The sequence below is a fragment of the Equus caballus genome, unplaced genomic scaffold, assembly GCF_041296265.1.
Source record: "Equus caballus isolate H_3958 breed thoroughbred unplaced genomic scaffold, TB-T2T haplotype2-0000561, whole genome shotgun sequence".
Lineage (NCBI taxonomy): Eukaryota > Metazoa > Chordata > Mammalia > Perissodactyla > Equidae > Equus > Equus caballus.
This window is the reverse complement of record NW_027221924.1, coordinates 337,104-356,244: the sequence shown is the minus strand read 5'-3', so window position 1 is coordinate 356,244 and position 19,141 is coordinate 337,104. Positions and strand designations below refer to the sequence as shown.

Here is a 19,141-nt window from a genome sequence, read left to right as displayed (position 1 = left end):
AACATGAGTAGAAAGAAAATGGTAAACTGGCAAAGGGATGTCAGCATGCACATTATTGGCACCTTTTAAGGAAAGAACTGTAATAATTAAACCAAAAATATAACCAGATATAAAAATCTAAGAAGCCTGAATTAAAAAGTTGAAAATGCACAATGTGTTCCAAGAAAAATAGAGGAGCAACTTCTGTGAAAATTAAATATTTATACATCTTTCATTCCGTCAATTCTTTTCTTAAGAACTGTCTGCTGGAAATAAAATGAATATAAAGATAAATTATAAGTATATTTTTGAAATATTGGAGTCAAAGTGACTAGAATCAAAGTGACTATTAATCAATAAGGAATAGCACAAATTTTTGTGTTTCAAATATTTGAAAATGATAAATTAGCTCTACACCAGATAACGTTTAGAGATCTTCACCAGATATTGCTGAAGGGGAAAAGCTTGATTTAAAATAGTTTGTAGTATCTTATTTTTATAGAAGTAGCAATAAACGAAGAAATGAACATGCTCTATATGTGTAGGATTTTTCCCCTTTACTCTTCCCTCTGTTTTGTATATTTTCTAGAATGAACCTCTACTTTTGATAAAGATAAAAAGTTATGTTTGAACATATAATAACTTTCAATTTTTGTGCATGCATACACATTTATAGAGAAATATACTAACCAATTTTCTTTGTATTATTAAATATACCTACTTTTAGCAAGAAATTCGAGTTCTTTTCTTAAAATTTCTCTTTAAAAAATAAAAATTCTAAGAAGTACTGCATTGAGGAAATATATTCTCTGAAGGCAGAGATCCAAATTTGGATAATCCCTCAGTGTATGATAGGGAACTTTTACTACTTATTCTCAACACTAAACAGTTTCTACTCATTAATAAAGTGAAATTGAAAGTTATTCCAGTACTTTGTGAAAGTACAAGTAATGTATAAGCAAAAGAGGAGAATAAAAATTTGGAAAAATCATTTAATATCAGTAATACCAGATTAATCTGGTTTTAATTTTTTAAAACCTTTCTGATGTTAAAAGACAGTTAAATAGAAGCTGCAATCTTTTCAGAAAGATTCAGAGTTAATGGGATTCTGAAGTACACCTGTTGGGATGAACAAGGCTTTTTAGTGGAGGTGATATCCTAAAGTTGAAAGTCTGCATTTGACTTCAGTTCACCTTTCATTATTTTCTCCCTAGTTACTTTTTAACTAACCTAATGAAACAATCTATAAACAAGGAGCATTTATAAAGCATGGGTAATTAACATAGGTCATGGGTTAATAGCAAGAAATAACCATCATTTAAATATTTACTTCTGTTGTAAAGGCAGGAAGATCAGGGAAATGAAAATCAAAACTACACTAAGATATCACCTTACACCTGTTAGAATATCCAAAACCAAGAGTGACAAATGTTGGAGAGGCTGTGGAGAAAAAGGAACCCTCATATACTTTTGGTGGGAATGCAAACTGGTGCAGCCACTATGGAAAACATTATGGAGATTTCTCAAAAAGTTCAGAATAGAAATACCTTATGACCCAGCCATGCCACTACTGGGTATCTATCCAAAGAACTTGAAATCAGCAATTCCAAAAGTCCCATTCACCCCTATGTTCACCGCAGCATTATTCACAATAGCCAAGTCATGGAACCAACCTAAGAGCCAAGCAACTGATGGTTGGATAAAGAAGATATGATATATATATATATATATATATATATATATGTATATATATACAATGGAATACTACTCAGCCATAAAAAAGAACAAAGTCGTCCCATTCACAACAACATGGATAGACCTTGAGGGTATTATGTGGAGTGAAATAAGCCAGACAGATAAGGACGAACTCTGTATGACTCCACTCATAGGTGGTAGTTAACATAAAGACAAAGAGAACTGATCGGTGGTTACCAGGGGAAAGTGGGGTGGGGGGAGGGCACTAAGGGTGAAGTGGTGTACCTACAACATGACTAACAATAATGCACAACTGAAATTTCACAAGCTTGTTAACTATCATAATCTTAATAAAAAAAGTTAGGAATCATTACTCTGGTCATTTTCCTCATTTTATAAATGACTCACAGGGGCCACACCCATGGCCGAGTGGTTGAAGTTCCACATGCTCTGCTTCAGCAGCCCAGGCTCAGGGGTTTGGATGCTGGGTGTAGACCCACACCACTCGTCAGCCATGCTGTGGTGGTGACCCACATACGAAATAGTGGAAGACTGGCACAGATGTTAGCTCAGGGCTAATCTTCCTCAAGCAAAAAGAGGAAGATTGGCAACAGATGTTAGATTAGGGTGAATCTTCCTTGGCAAAAAAGAAATTAAAAAAAAGACCCATTTATAGTGTATCTACAAGCACATATATGAGATGGATCCCTGTCCTCACCCTCACTAGAGTCCTTTGCAAGAAGCTGGCAAGAAACTTGGTTTCCTGCCAAATGTGCCGTGATTAGGATAAAAATAAAACACAGGAGACAGCAGAGCACAGGTAACTGGAAGGCTGACAGTTTTGTTTTCGTTTTTAGGCAAGAAAAACTATTTAAAGATGAAGAAATAGGGCAGAAAAAAATCCACTGACATGCTCCTATGAAAGAAACAGGATGACCTTCTAAAAGAAAACAATGTCTAGGTCAATGTTGCCTGACACCTAAGACCGTTTTCCCTTAAAAATAATCTTTGGGGTCCATTGCCAGTAACATGGGGGCCAAAATCACCTGCAGGTCCTCCCACAGGGCGACACACTTAGAAATAAGGATTAAAAAACAGCAGCCTGTTAAACATACAGCTGAGTTTGCAAGTAACTGAAGAAACTCCTAGGGGTCCACGCCCAGAGCATTTAGCGGACGTGGAGTTCAGCAGCTCTGAGGCTGGGCCACGGCAGCTTGGTCATCTCCCTAGTGAGGTGCTCAGGTTCTGGTGGCCACGTGGAGGCAGGAGACAGAGCCTTGGACCTCAGTACGGCCGGGGTTGGAATCGAGGCCCCTGTGGAAAGTCGGAGCCTTCACAGGCCCACAGCTTCAGTGAGGGCGAGCGAGACCAGAACCGGCTCAGGAGCGTGGAGACAGCCTGGGCCTGGGGAGTCGGAGGGAAAGGACCCCCATGAGGACGCGGAGCTCCAAGCCTGCTTGCACGCGGGCCTGGGCCTCAGGATGTGTCTCTCCTGCAAGGTCCAGTGATCCTCCAGGTCAAAGTCGGCATGAAGGACCCCTCGCTGTTGTTCTCCCTCGAATCCCGCCAGAAGCAACAAAGACGGCTCCAGAGAGACATCTTTCCCGCAGGATCCCCACAAGCAAAGCCGCCCTGAGCACGATGCACAAGAAAAACTCACAGAGCACACGAGAGCGCCACCACAAGCCCCTGTGAGAACCAGCAGCCGCATTCGACGCCAGCCCTTCAGACGGTGGAATCATCTGACCCACAGGCTAAAACGGCCGTGTTAAAACGATTAAAGGCGTGGTGAAAACAGGAGGAAAGAACAGACTTTTGTTTTAAAAAGACCAAGTAGTTTTGAAAGAGAATTCCAGAAATAAAAAAGTTTCATATTAAAAACTCAATGGACAGGTTAAACCGCAGATTGAGCACAGCTAAGGAGAAAAGTGGTGAAATGGAATACGGACACAGAACACAGCACAGAGAGAGAAACAGAAACAGGAAAGAGAGGGAAAGAGACACAGAGAGCTAAGGGAAAAAAGTCACCTTCACAGAAGCAATGGGGAGAGTGTTCCCAGACAGATGGAGTGCGATGCGAATGCTCAGCTCAGGAAGTGAGTCCTGAGCAGGAAGAACACAGCTGCCTTCACACCCAAGGCGCTTAGGTGAGTCACCAGAACACCAGCACAAGTGACCACAGCGAGAACACAGCGTCTCCTGTGTGCTCAACGCTTTACTCAAAGATCATCCTTTCAATATGTTGGCCTATTTCCTTCTAGTCTTTCATCTATGCATGTTTAGTACACATACAAAAATTTCAGGGGAAAATAAGATTGATACAGTACATATAATTTTGTATGTACTTTTTTTACTCAGCGTTTTCCCATGAGCATTTTCGCAGGTCATTACGCAGCAGCAGTGGAACTGCATCAATAAGAGCGAAGACTTGAGTTGTGGTTACCAACGTGGGATGTGAAGTCAAGCGTTCTGTGTCTGAGTCCCAGCTCACGACTCACCAGCTGTGTGACCTTGGGTAAGTTACTGGTCCTCTCTCTGCTCCCATTTTCTCATCTGTAAGTTAGTGTGAGTTGCTATTTACTAAGCTATCTGCCAGGCACTGTGCTAAAGACTTGAATAATCCCATTTGATTTTCACAAAACCCCTATGGATTACATGTGTTATTGGCCTTATTTTACAGACGAGAGAACTGGGCCTTAGAAAGAATGTGAAGTGATTCGCCCCAAATCACACGGCCGCTGATGGTGCTTCAACTTGAATTGAGATGTGTCTGCAAAACCTGCGCCCTTGATGCCACACTCTTCTTCCATACATTTGAACAGGCTCAGAGTACGCACAGACCGTAAAGCTGACGATAAGAAGCCCCGAGTGCTGCACGTCTCCAATTATTTCCTATCGCACACAGCCCAGGAAGAACGTCTTTGCCCATCAAACTCTGTGTGCACCTCAGGTCGTGCCTGCAGGGTGGTTACTCTGAAGTGGACTCACAGAGTTGAAAGGTGTGAACATTTTAAGGCTCTTAATCCATGTTGGCAAACTGCTTTCCAGAAGCGACGAAACCGTTTACAAACCCAGTGGCAGTTTAGGAGCGTAAAACTGATTTATTCTGTTATTTACCTATTTAAATGCTTTGCCCAAGTTTCTTTAGATGTTCATTTGTCTAATTTGTATGTTGTATAGTTATATATTATGTTACGTTATACATTATGGTATATGTATTATATGTTATGTGTGCATGTATGCATATATGTTATATATAAGTTCTCTATTATGTTTTATATAGTTATATAGTATATGTATTAGCCAGTTTTATCAGGAATATGTTTAATAAACATTGATTTTAGAACAGCTCTGGAGTTGCAGGAAAGTTGGGAGATAGTAGAGAGAGCTGTCACATGCCCCACACCCAGTTTCCCCACTGTGAACACCTTCCGTGGGATGGTACGTTTGCCGATATTAATGAACCAGTACTGACGCCCTATTCCGAGCTACAGTCCACACGTCACTCTATTTCCTTGTTCCCACCTATGGCCCTCACTGTCCCAGGGTCCCACCCTGGATGCCGCCGCATGGTTAGCCGCCAGGGCTCTCTGGGATCCTCTGGCTGAGGCGGGTTTTGCCTAGCATTCATTTTTGCAAATCTTTCTTCCAATTTATAATTTCCCTTTCTCATTTATGTGTGCTGTTTCCTGATGTATATGAAAAATAAACTCTATATTCAAATGGATCAGTCTTTTGTTCTGTGGTATCTTCTGCTGCATTTATTCTTAGAACGTTCTTCCCTACATCAGAATGGCAGAAATGTTTACCTATAGAGATTCTCACTGTTTCACGTTTTCACTTTTTATGTATATCTAATTGACCAAACCATACGGGATTTATTTTGGAATATGGTATGAGGGGGGTCTGATTTGCTCTTTTCCAAATAGTTACCATTCCTCTGAGCACCACCTCTTACAGAGTCCTTCCTTTGCCCCTTGATGTGTGACCCTCTGTTCCCTGTGAACGTTTGCTTCTGGGCTGCCCGCTCTTTCCCACGGCTACGCCGACCACTCACCCCAGTGTGCTCAGGACTGTGTCAGTTTTATCGCTGGCAGCCCCGGTCCTGGGCACCCTCAGTCCCGGGCAAACTGGGACAGTTGGTCACCCACCCACGACCCAGCCTTGCACCACTGCCATGCTGTCCTGCTTACTGTTGTACGCCTTTTGTGGTCCCCCAAAGTGGGCTGTTTCTCTTCCATGAAATACAGAATATTTCACCAAATTGCAACATAAGAATCCTACGGGAGCTGCAATCCAGGGAAAAATAATTTGAGAGCAGACAGTGTTGCAGTATCGAGTCTCCTCCTGGGAACACGCAATGCCTCTGTCCAGCCTTCTTTATGTTTCTCAGTAAGACGCAAAGTTCTCTATACACAGGCCTCTACATCCACCTCATTCCCGGGCAACCTAAAAGTTTACACTGCTATATTAAATGGCAACTTTTCCCCCATTACATTTGCTAAATAATTTTTAAAATATTCCATGTATATTCACACAGTTTTTCCTAGATGCACAAGTGTGAATATGCGCGTGCTTTATTGATCAACCACAGCCTTTTTTTCTTTTGCTTTTTCTGGTTACCCTAAGTCTTCTCCACTTCTACCCCCTCCCCACATCTCAACAAGCTAGTGAGTATCTTTTTATTTTCCCCATACGTAGATACGCCTAGACAGACAGATGGATAGATAGGTAGATACATAAAGTAGGTATGTTTTTTGGATCATTGACTGTTTGGAAAAATGAGATGATATTACATGCATCTTTCAAATCTTTAATGCATCTCGCCCGATTGCTTACCATGGCTGTAATGCTAAATATTTCTCCCATCAATGTGATGGTGCCTGTACGGGAAAAACACTCTTCCTCCCGGGTGCCTCCTGACTCTCACACCACTGCCACACAGCACTCCTGACACCAGATGTGAGGGTGCTCCACACACCAAGCCATCCTCCGACCCCAGCTGGGTGTCCCACAATTCAACTCTGTTCTAACGCTGACTACTCAGAGTGGGCACCACAGCTCACAAGTTAAGGGCTAAGTCCCACGAGACCATCCTCACTGCAGATGCTAGTTGAAAAGGCCCAGGTTGTCACCTGCACTTCTGACTGACCAGCTATCAACTGGGGTACCCATGACCCCCTCCCTGGGTGTGACAATTTGCTAGAATGGCTCACAGAACTCAGGGAACACTTACATTTACGGGTTTATTAAAGGACATTATAAAGGATGTGAATACAGAGCCAAATGAAGACATATATAGGGCGAGGTCAGGAAGGGCCTTGAGCATAGGAGCTTCTGTCCCTGTGGGTTTGGGATGTGCCACCCTCCTAGCATGTGAATGTGTTCACCAACTCAGAAGCTCTCCAAACCCTGTACTACTGGGATTTTTATGGAGGCTTCATCACATAGGCCTGATGGACACTAATTCCATTTCCTGCCCCTCTGCCCTTCCTGGAGGATGGGGTTGGACTGAAAGTGCCTAACTTCTAATCACCCCTTGGTCTTTCTGGTGATGAGCTCAGATCCTGAAGTTATTCAGGAGCCCACGAAGAGTCACCTCGTTAGAACAAATGATGCTGTTACCACCCAGGACATTACAAAGGATTCAGGATCTCCATGTCAGGAACCAGGCTCAAAGAACAAACACTAGAACAGACAATGCTACTGGTGCTTGTGTCATTTAGGAGAGCACAGGGTTTGAGGAACTCTGTGCCAGGAACTGGGAGCAGAGGCCAAAATAGATATTTCCTATTATTTCAGAGTACTTTTTCCCCACACACCCAGCAGCAATAAATTTTGCCAGCATGAGTCCATCATAAAAGATTTCCTGGATAAAATATGGTGCATTGGAGCAATGGAACCCCATGCAGCTGTCAAGGGAAATGAGGAAGGTTTCCATGTATTGCTACAGACTGACCTCCAGGACATACCAGGATGGGAACGAGCAAGGTTCAGGACAGTGTTACAGGAGGTACTTTTCACGAAAGAAAAGGGGAAAATAAGACCAGATATAACTACTTGTTTATGTTTTCAAAATAAACAATGGCAGTAGGAACTAAGACCTAACAAAAATGGTTACCTCTAAGAAGAAGGAACAGGACATTGGGGGTCAGGAGGGGAAGGTAGACTTCTCCGAATGTGTTTCATCATTTTCACTTTGGAATTATGTAATTTTTTTCACAATTATAAAAATTACACCAAAAATTCCTAAGACATGAAAACAATAAAAACAACAAATGACTCCTAAACATACATCAGCTGTTGACAGGAGCAACACAGAGAATTATTCCATGTTTCTTTAAGGCACAGTAATTGCACAAAACTGGTAGGAGACACCCCAAAGACAAAAGGAATCCAAAAGAAATTGTAAATGACATTCAATAATCATATTTGTTAATACTGGAATTGTTATTTTTAAGCTGTAAGATATATATTATAGAATAAAGTAAAGAAATAATTCTATCAATGTTATTAGCAACTGAGATTTCAGCATAAAAGAAATATGAATATAAAATTAAGGAAGTTGAGGGGCCGGCTCCGTGGCCGAGTGGTTAAGTTCGCGCGCTCCTCCGCGGCGGCCCAGGGTTCGGATCCTGGGCACGGACATGGCACTGCTCATCAGGCCACGTTGAGGCGGCGCCCCACGTCCCACAACTAGAAGGACCTGCAACTAAGATATACAACTATGTACAGGGGGAGTTTGGGGAGATAAAGCAGAAAAAAGAAAAAAAAAAAAGATTGGCAACAGTTGTTAGCCCTGGTGCCAATCCTTAAAAAAAAAAAAAATTAAGGAAGTTGAGTACAAACCCTATAATCTTAATGTTGAACTGGAAATATCAGAATAAACTGATTTATATTTCTCTTTCTAAAAATACACTTTTAATGTTTATAGTTGAATAAGTCTCTCCTCTTTTCTGGAGCTTCTGGGTAGTCGGTCTTCCCTAGAAAGAGTTCCTCCAGCCCTGCGCTGTACCCACTCTACCAGACTTGCCATGTTGACCATTTCACTTTGATGTTCAGGTTAAGCAGGCTGAACTGAGTTTTCAAAATTGTGTGAGATAAGAATCCACTTTTCTTTTCTTCCAAATGGACAGTCCATTGTGCCAGTACCAACGATGACACATCTACGCTTTTCCTGCTGAACCGATCCATTGCCTTGCTCACATGCGAACTTTCACACATCCTAGGAACTCACTCTGGATGCCGTTCTGTTACACTGATCGAGTTGTCTAACCTTATATTCATATTCTGTCACCTTGATCACACTGGCTTCAGAGCATCCCCTGACACCCAGCGAGGCAAGGTATTCCTCAGAGTTCTTATTTTTCAGACTTTTCTTGACTACTCATTTGACCCAATTCCCACTCAAAAAATTTCACAAGGATTCTAACCAGAATTACATTACATTTATTTGTTAATTCTGGGAGAATTGGTATTTTTATGATATTAAGACTGCTCATTAAAGAACACTGCATGATCTTTTTCATGAGTTCACGAAGTTGTTTTCTATTTATAAAATTTTTATAATGATGGTTTATAGTTTTCTTCATATAGGTCCTGTGTCTTTCTGGTTAAATTTATTCAAAGTATTTTATGTTATTTTTACATTTTTTTTCCAGCTTTCCTAGGGTACACTTGACTAAACAAATTGTATATATATAAATATGGTGTAAGATGCAATGTTTGATATATGTATACTTTGTGAAATTATTACCACAATCAAGGTAATTAACACATCCACACCTCCCACAGTTATGATTTTTTTGTGCTGAGAACACTGAAGATTAACTCTCAGCAAATTTCAAGAACACAATTCAGTATCCTGAGCTGCAGTCACCATGCTGGGCATTAGATCACCAGCACGTGTTCATCCTACAGCCCTGGAACTTTGTACCCTTTGACCCATGTCTCCCCATTTCCCGCCAACCCCCCAGAGCCAGGGAACCACTACTCCACTCTGCTTCTATGAGTATGACTATTTTAGATTCCACACATAAGTGAAATCAGGCAGTAGATATATTTCTGTGTCTGGCTTGTGAGTTGTTTTTTCAGCTCTTGTAAATGTAATCATTGTCTCATTTCCCTTTCTAGGTGTATACAGCTATAACACAGATAATTAGTCGTTGTGTGTTTATCTTGGATCCAAATTTTCTCATTCATTAGAGATTTTTGTTACTAAAATCTCCTGGGTTGTTACGTATATAAACATATGTTAAGCAAAAGAGATGGATCATTTAATCTCATCTTTCATACTATATATACAGATATTCTTCTCTGACTTCATTCTCTAGAACAGCATGGCCCATGGAGTTTTCTCTGATGATGGAAACGTTCTATAGCTGTGCTAACACAGTAGCCACTAGGCACACGTAGCTGTAGAGCACTATCAATGTGCCTAGTGAGGGGCCGCCCGGTGGTGCAGCGGTTAAGTGGACACGTTTTGCTTCGGCGGCCCGGGGTTCGCCGGTTCACATTCCTGCTGCGGACGTGGCACCGCATGGCAAGCCATGCTGTGGTAGGCGTTCCACATAGAAAGTAGAGGAAGATGGGCACGGATGTTAGCTCAGGGCCAGTCTTCCTCAACAAGAAGAGGAGGATTGGCAGCAGGTGTTAGCTCAGGGCTGATCTTCCTCAAAAAAGAAACAGAAAAATTAAAAAAATAAATGTGCCTAGTGAGACTGAGAAACATTTTGAATTTTATTGAAGTTCAATTCCTTTACATGTAAACAGCCACATGTGACTAATAGCTACCCTAATGCACAGCACAGATCTAGAATATCTGAAACAATGTCAAATAATAATGAAATAGTAGGAACGTCTATATAGCCCCGGCTTTTAATCAAAATAGTTTGAGTCTTTTGCTACTTAGCGTGCTCTTTGCTGTCAGTTTTTGGTAAACAGACTATCATATGTAGGTATTTTTTTCTATTTCTGTGTTACTTAGACTTTCTATTAAAAATTCTGGCTGAAGTTTAGCAAATTACTTTTCACTATTTATTTATGTGATTGTGGGACTTTCTCCCTCATTTTGATGATATAATGGACTATGATGACAGATTTTCGAATATCTCACTAGCGCCAGTGCTGAAATAAGCCATATTTGGTCATAGTCTAACTTGTTTGTATGTGATTTGAAAGTAAAAATTAAAAGGTGACTTTTAACTGGAAATTATGTTCCAGCTTCTTCAGCAGCACCTGGCTCTTTCCGTTTCTTCCCCATCAGTGACAAGGGAGGACTCTGCCCTCCCTGTTGGGCAGAGACCACCCTCACTGCAGAGTCAAGAACATCACGATGCGGCCGCCTTCCCAGCATAACCAGTTCCTCATTCCGAAAGGAGGAAGGTATTTTCTCCCACTTAGTGGGATGTCTTTTCATTTTGTGCGTGGTTTCCTTTGCCTCGTGGAAGCTTTTTAGTCTAACGTAGTCCCATTTGTTTCTTCTTTCTTTTGTCTCCCTTCCCTGAGTAGACATGGGATTCAAAAAGATACTGTTAAGACTGACGTCAAAGAGTGTACTGCTTCTGTTTTCTTCTAACGTTTTTATGGCTTCATGCCTTACATTCAAGTCTTTAATCCATTTTGGGTTGAGTTTTGTGTTTGGTGTAAGATGATGGTCTACTTTCACTCTTTGGTACGTGGCTGTCCAGTTTTCCCAACACCATTTTCAGAAGAGACTTTCCCTTCTCCATTGAATGTTCTCGGCTCCACTGTTGAACACTGTCTATCCAAAGATGTGTGGTTTTATTTCCAGGCTTTCAGTTCTGCTCCATTGGCCTGTGTGTCTGACACTGTACCACTGCCATGCTGTTTTGATTACTGTAGCTTTGTAGTATATTTCCAAGTCAGGGACCGTGATACCTCCATCTTTGCTCTTTTACCTCAGGATTACTTTGATTATTTGGGGTCTTTTGTTGTTCCATATAAATTCTAGGATTCTTTGTTCTACATCTTGAAGAATGTCATCGGGATTCTGGTTGGGATTGCACTCAATGTGAAGATTGCTTTTAGGTCATATGGACATTTTAACTATCTTTAGTCTTCCAATTGAGGAGCATAGAACGTCTTTCTGTTTCTTTAAGTCTTCTTTGATTTCTTTTAATAATTCCTTACATTTTTCAGTGTATAGGTCTTTCACCTCCTTGGTTAAATTAATTCCTAGGTATGTTATTCCTTTGGTTGAGACTGTAAATGGGATTCTATTCTTCATTTCTCTTTCTGCTAGTTCATTACTAATGCACAGAAATGCAACTGATTTCTGTATCTTGCTTTTGTATTTTGACTGTGCAACTTTGCTGTACTTTTCGATTATTTCTAATAGTTTTTCTGGGATTCTTTAGGGTTTTCTATATATACAATTGTGTGAACAGACATTTGTTCAGAGAAGATATACAGGTGCCCGAGAGCCACATGAAAACATGTTCAACATCACTAATTATTAGGGAAGTGCAAATCAACGCTGCAATGAGATATCAATTCACACACATCAGAATGGCTATAATTAACAAGACAAGAAATAACACATCTTGTTATTTGTTGAGAGGATGTGGAGAAAAGAGAACCCTCATACACTGCTAGTGGGAATGCAAACTCATGAAGCTACTATGGAAAACAGGATGAAGATTTCTCAAAAGATTAGAAATAGAAATACCATATGATCCAGCTATCCTGCTACTGGGTAGCAATCCAAAGATCAAGAAACCAACAACGGAAAGAAATGCATGCACCCCTGTATTCATCGCAGCATTATTCCCAACAGCCAAGATATGGAAGTAACCCAAATACCCATCAGCGGAAGAATGAATAAAGAAGATGTTGTACGTATATACAATAGAACACTACCCTCCCATAAAAGTAGACAATTTGTGCCATTTATAACAGCACGGATGGACATTGAGGGTATTATGCTAAGCAAAATAAGCCAGACAGAGAGAGATGAACACCATATGATTCACTCATATGTGGAAGATAAACAGAACACATGGAGAAGGAGAAGAGATTAGTGGTTACCAGAGGGGAAGGGGGTGTGGGAAGGGCCAAAGAGATAAAGTGACACAAATGCACAGTGATGGATACAAACTAGACTATTGCTGGGGAACACGACTCAGTCTGTACAGAAGCTAATTCCTGATGATAAACACCTGAACTTTACACAATGTTATAAGCCAATATGACTCATTAAAATAAACTTTTTTTAAAAATTAAGAAGATTAATGGGTGGAACAAACAAAAGGTAAATAAACCAAGAGCCCCTTCTCTAGACTTAGGCCAGGCAGTTCTTGTAAAAATGCTTAGGAGGACCAAGTTAACTACAATTTCCATGTGCCACAAACACTTTTTTCTAGTGTTTCAATAGAAATAAAAATGGCTAATTAGTTCAATTCTACTGGGTAACTCCTAGGAATAAAGTAAGGAGCAGCAAAGCGCATGTAGAACATGTAAATTAAAGTAAAGAAAAATGTATTTCCTCTTTATTGCACAGGTACCAATTTAAGCAATGTCAGATGGCAGGCATTATATATGGGCAAATATTCATTGAAATATATAGTATTTTCCAAACACTCTAAAAGTAAAATATCTCCTAAATAAAGAAAGAGGTCAGGGAAATAAAAGATCACCCTCAGCAGAAGTAAAACACTATCACCTAGAACTAATTTGGGAGTATCCACATTAGAAACAGAATGAGGAAGATAAAAGAAAACTTAGGACGATGCTAACAGGGGTCCAGATAAAGCATCTTTGTGCTGCGTACCTGACTCCCACTCAGTCCACCAGGGCTTGTGAGGACAAAGGCACAGGCTAAACAACCGGCAGCCTCTCCACTTCCTATGGCAAAGAAGACACGAAGTCCATGGATAAGTGAGGGAGGCGACTATAGACAAAACCTGGCGTGTCTGTAATATTCTTTACATTGACTACGCTTCTGACAGTTCAGTCCAACCCATGTGAAGAATCAGAGCTCTTAAATAGAAACACGTGCTGCATAAACCCTGAACTCTTACCAAACCCAGTTTAGTGCTACCTGTTTTCCTGATGGAATAAATTCAACAGCAGCTATAAAACAAAGTTCTTATTGATGCCCTGGTGGTTTTTATCATCATTCCAGTGAGCCCAGAGTGAGGTTTTTTACAGATTGATAGTTTCTAATATGTTATGACCACTAATAAAAGCAGAAAAGCCACAAGGTACAGACCATACGAAAAAGTTCATAAGGAAGCTCAAAGGCAAGAGAGGAGACAAAAAATAAGGACATTAGTGGAATCTCATGCCCTGTCATGTACAGTGGCTGCTACAGTAGAGATTAGACACAGCAGAATGCTAGCCAGGTTAACATGATACCTCAAGCCAAAGACCTAGTTCCATCAGTTTCTATTATCTGATCCAGCCTGTCTACCTTTCAAACAAAAAACGAGACATGCTAAAGGCGAGAGAGATCACAGTCAGAAGAGACAGAGCAAGTATCGGAACCGTGCTCAGATATGGCAGAGATTTTGGAATTATCAGGACTTAAACTGTAAAATTACTGTGATTAATATGCTAAGGATAATAATGGAAGCAATGGACAACATGAAACAACAGATGACTAATGCAAGAAGAGAGAGGAAGTGGTAAGAAAGAAGCGAAAGAAAATGATGTACACCAGAAACACTGTGAGAGAATGAAGAATGCCTTTGATGGACAAGGCTGAGGAAAAAATCAGGGAATCTGAACATACACCAACAGAAACTTCCCAAACTGAAATCCAAAAAGAAAAAGAACGGGGGAGGGAGGAAACAGGATATTGAAAATTTTTGAACAATTACAAAAGTGATACCTATCCACAATGGAAATAACAGGAGGAAAAGAAAGAGAGAGGACAAGACAAACATGTGAAGTATTAATAGCTGAGAACTTTCCCAAATGGATGACAGATGCCAAAACACAGATCCAGGAAGCTCAGAGATCACCACAAAACAACCAATTCCAAAAAATATACATACAGACATATATTTAAACTGAACAAACACAAAGACAAAGAGAATCTTGAAAGAACCGAGAGGAACTAAAGCCTTACTTTAGTTCAAAAAGGGTAAGAATTACAGTGCCCTTCTCATTAGAAGACACGCAAGAGAAGAGGAGAATTCTACATCCAGTGAAGCCATCCTTCAAAAGGAAAAGAGGAAATGAAGAGTTTCTCAAACACAAACTGAGGGAATTGCTTGCCAGAAGACATGCCATATGCAAAATATTAAAAGAAGTGCTTCAGGAAGAAGGAAAATGATATAGGTCAGAAACTCGAATCTATATAAAGTAAAGAAGAGCATTGGCGAAGGAATCAATGAAGGTAAATAAATCTCTCCTTTTTCTTAATTGACCTAAGAGATAAAAGTTTGTTCAAATTAATAGTAATGATGTGCTTACAGCATAGGCACGAGTGAAATGAATGGCAACAATTCTATAAGGAATGTGGAGAGGAATTGGGAATATCCTGTTACATGGGAATTGCACGACCAAGTAGTAGTATTGTGTTATTTGAAAGTGGACCTAGATTACTTGTAAATGTATAGTGCAAACTCTAAGACAAACACTTAAAGGATTTTAGAAAGAACTATAATTGATATTCTAAGAAAGAAGACAAAATGAAATAAAATTAAGTGCTCAGTTTAAAGCAGAGAAGGAGAAAAGAAGAAGAAGAAAAGAAGGAAGTAGAAAGCCATTACAAACGTGACAGATATTAATTCAAATGCAGCAATAACCAGACTAAATGTGAATGGTCTGAGTACACCATTACAAGATGGAGACTGTCAGAGAACAGAAAAAAACACTATATGTTGTCTATGAGAAACCCACTTTAAATATAAACACAGATTAAAAGTAAAGGGATAGAGAAAGACATGTCCTGCTAACACAAATTACAATAAACCTGGAATAGCTATATTATTTCAGACAAACCAGACATTAGGACAAAAAAAGTGATCAGGGATAAGGAACTACGTAATAACAAAGGTGTCAATACTTCAACATGTAATAATCCTTACTATCTATGTACCTAACAACAGAGCATCCAAGTGTGTGAGACAAAAACTGATAGAACTGCAAGGGTAAATAGACAAATCCACCATCATATTTGGAGACTTCAGCATCAGCCTATTAGCAATGGACAGATCCGGCAGGCAGAAAATCAGCAACATAGTTGACCTCAATAGCACCATCAATCAACCAGATTGGAGTGATATCTATAGACTACTCTCATGGCACGTATTCTGTGTCAACTTGACGGGGGTAAGAGGATGAGCAGACAGCTGGTAAAAGATTATTTGTGGGTGTGTCTGTGACGGGGTTTCCAGTAGAGACCAGCACTTGATTGCTGAACTGAGTAAAGCCGATGACCTCCCCTACATGGGTGGGTACTGAAGGACTGAATAGAACAGAGTGCTGAAGGAGGGCACATGTGCTCTCCCTGTTTCAGCTGGGACCTCTGTCTTCTGCCCTGGGAAATCAATGCTCCTGGTCCTTTGGCCTTCAGATACAGACTAAAGCTTACACAATCGCCCCCACTTCCCTGACCCTCATACCCTCTGCCAATTCTCAGGCCTTTGGACAGGGACCGAAGTACTCGACCAGCTTTCCGGGTTTTCCAGCTTGCAATGCATAAATTTGGGGGCCAATACCTATAATAGTGTCCTTTACATATGTATATGTGTACATCCGATTGGTTCTGTTTCTCTGAAGAACCTTGACTAACAACTGTTTCATCCAAGAACGGCAGAACACGTATTCTTCTCAAGCTCACGTGGAACATTCCCCAAGATAGACCACATTCAGAGACATAAAACATATCTTTACAAATTTAACAAAACAGCGACTATTCAACACATGTTCTCAATGCAATAGAATTAAACTAGAAATAAGTAACAGCAAGATAATTTAAAGTTCTCAAGTATTTGAAGACTAAACAAGACACATTCTAAATATCAAGTGAGAAAATGAGGAAGCCTCAAGAGGAATAAAAGTATATTTAAACTAAGAGGTAATGAAAAATACAACTCATCAAAATTTATGGGATGCAGGAAAACCAACATTCAGAGGGAAATTTATAGCATTGAATGCATATGTCAGGGAAGAAGAAATACCTAAAATTAAAAATCTAAGTTTTCATGTTAGGAAAGTAGAAAAAGAAGAGTGAGTATGTTGACGGTAAGCAGAAGAAAAGAAAAAGTAAAAATTAGGGCAGAAACCAATGAAATTGAAAACAGGAAATGAAAAACATCAACAAAGTCAAAGGGTTTTTTGTCTTTTGTTTTGGGAAAGATCAACAACACTGACTATCCTAGCCCAATTAAGTGAGAAATAAAAAAGGAGAAGACACAAAATACCAATATCATCTACAAAAGAGAGATATAACTACTAATCCTATGAACAGTAAAATGTTAATAAAGGGATAATATGAATGACTCTATTCCCACAAACTGGATAATGGGGGTAAAATGGACAAATTCATTAAAAGTCAAGTGTACTATGAAAGTTCACACAAGGAGAAACAGATAATCTGAATAGGCTTACATCTATTAAACAAATTGCATCAATAATTAATAACCTTCCAAAACAGAAAGTACCAGGCCTAGGGGTGTTTATCAGTGAATTCTACCAAAACTTTAAGGAAGAAAGTATACCTATTCTCTACAATCTCTTCTACAAGGTCGATGCCGGGGAATATCTCCTAATTCATTCGATGAGGGCAGCCAGACATAATACCAAAGCCAGACAGGGTACAAGAAAGGAAAACTAAAAACAAATATCTCTCATGAAGACAGATGCAAAAATCCTTAAGAAGCATTAGCAAATTGAATCCAACAATGTAAAAAAGGAGTTATATACCATGACGTAGTGGGCTTATTCCAGGAACGCAGGGCTGGTTCAGCGGTCCAAAATCAATTCATGTAATCCATCAATCAACACACTAAAGAAGAAAAATCACATGATCATATCGATAGATACAGAAAACATATTTGACAAAATCCAACAACCATTCATGATAAAAACTTTCAAACACTAAGAATAAAGGGTAACATTCTCAAGGTGATAAAGAGCATCTATTGCAAAAACCTACAGCTCACATCATACTTAAAGGGGAGAAACTCACAGCTTTCCCCCTGAGATCAGGGAGCAGGCGAGGATGCCCCTCTCACCGCTCATACTCAACACAGTACTGGAAGTCCTTGTTGATGCAATAAGACAAAAAAAGGAAAAAAAACATATAAGATGGGGACAGAAAAAACAAAACCGTCTTTATTTGCAGATGACATGACTTTCTATACAGAAAATCCCAGAGAATCCACAAGAAAAGGAATGAAATTAATTAGCATTTACAACAAAATTGCAGGATACAAGGTTAACCTATAAAAATCTATTGTTTTCCTATATACCAGCAATAAACAATTGGAATTTGACATTAAAAACACAGTAACATTCATACTTGCACCTAAAAAAGGGAAATATTTAAGTATAAGTCTAACAAAATATGTGTAAGATTTAGATGATGAAAACTATGAAACTGATAAAAGAAATAAAAGGTCTAAATAAATGGATGGACACGTCCCATGTTCATGGGTTGGAAGACTTCACATTGTTAAGACGTCAGTTCTTTCCAACTTGATCCATAGGTTCAACGCAATCCCAACCAAAATCACAGTAAGCCATTTCGTGGATATCCACAAACTGATTCTAAAGTTTGTGTGGAGAGAAAAAGACCCAGAACAGCCAACACAATATTGATGGAACAGAATAAAGTTGGAGAACTCGCAGTACCCTAGTTCAAGACTTACTAGAAAGCTATAATAATCAATACAGCATGGTACTGACAGAAGAGTAAATACATAGAGGAATGGAAAACAACAGAGAGTCCAGAAATAGACCCACACAAATACAGGCAACTGATTTTTGACAAAGGAGCAAAGGCAATACAGTAGGGAAAGAACAGCCTTTTCAACAAATGGTGCTGGAACAACTGGATGACCGTACCAAAAAAAAGGAAAAGAAAGAAAAAGGAATCTTGACACAGACCTTACAGCTTTCACAAAAATTGACTCAAAATGGGTCATAGACCTAATGAGAAATGCAAAAGTACAAACACCTTGTAAAAACACAGGAAAAACATCTATATGACCTTGGATTTGGCAGTGAGATTTTAGGTATAACACCAAAGGATAATCTGTGTAAGAAAAAATTGGTAAATTGGACTTCATTAAAATTTAAAATTTCTGTTCTGCTAAAGACACTCTTAAGAGAATAAAATAAAAAGAGAAGAAAAAGACAAGCCAGAGAGAAAGACTGGCAGAAAATATTTGCAAAAAAAAAGGAAAAATGCCATAGCTGTCACCCTCCCCATCACCTCCTTGGGCTTGCAGGCAAAACATCTTCCTTTGGCCCCTAGTTTTGGAAAAACTCA

At 39.6% G+C, this 19,141-nt stretch overlaps 2 long non-coding RNA genes across 2 annotated transcripts in view; one reads left to right on the top strand and one right to left on the bottom strand.

The window, feature by feature from the left end:
- Positions 1 to 19,141, bottom strand: part of LOC138922157 (uncharacterized) — a 41,110-nt gene that overhangs the window by 19,652 nt on the left and 2,317 nt on the right. Inside the window, exon 2 of the long non-coding RNA XR_011435237.1 lies at positions 17,572 to 17,653. This is a non-coding gene — a long non-coding RNA (uncharacterized lncRNA). The remainder of the gene's footprint in view (positions 1 to 17,571; positions 17,654 to 19,141) is intronic.
- LOC138922158 (uncharacterized) lies at positions 3,684 to 5,401 on the top strand. Its single transcript, XR_011435238.1, has 3 exons — positions 3,684 to 3,821; positions 4,033 to 4,189; positions 4,355 to 5,401. It is a non-coding gene; the product is annotated as an uncharacterized lncRNA (long non-coding RNA).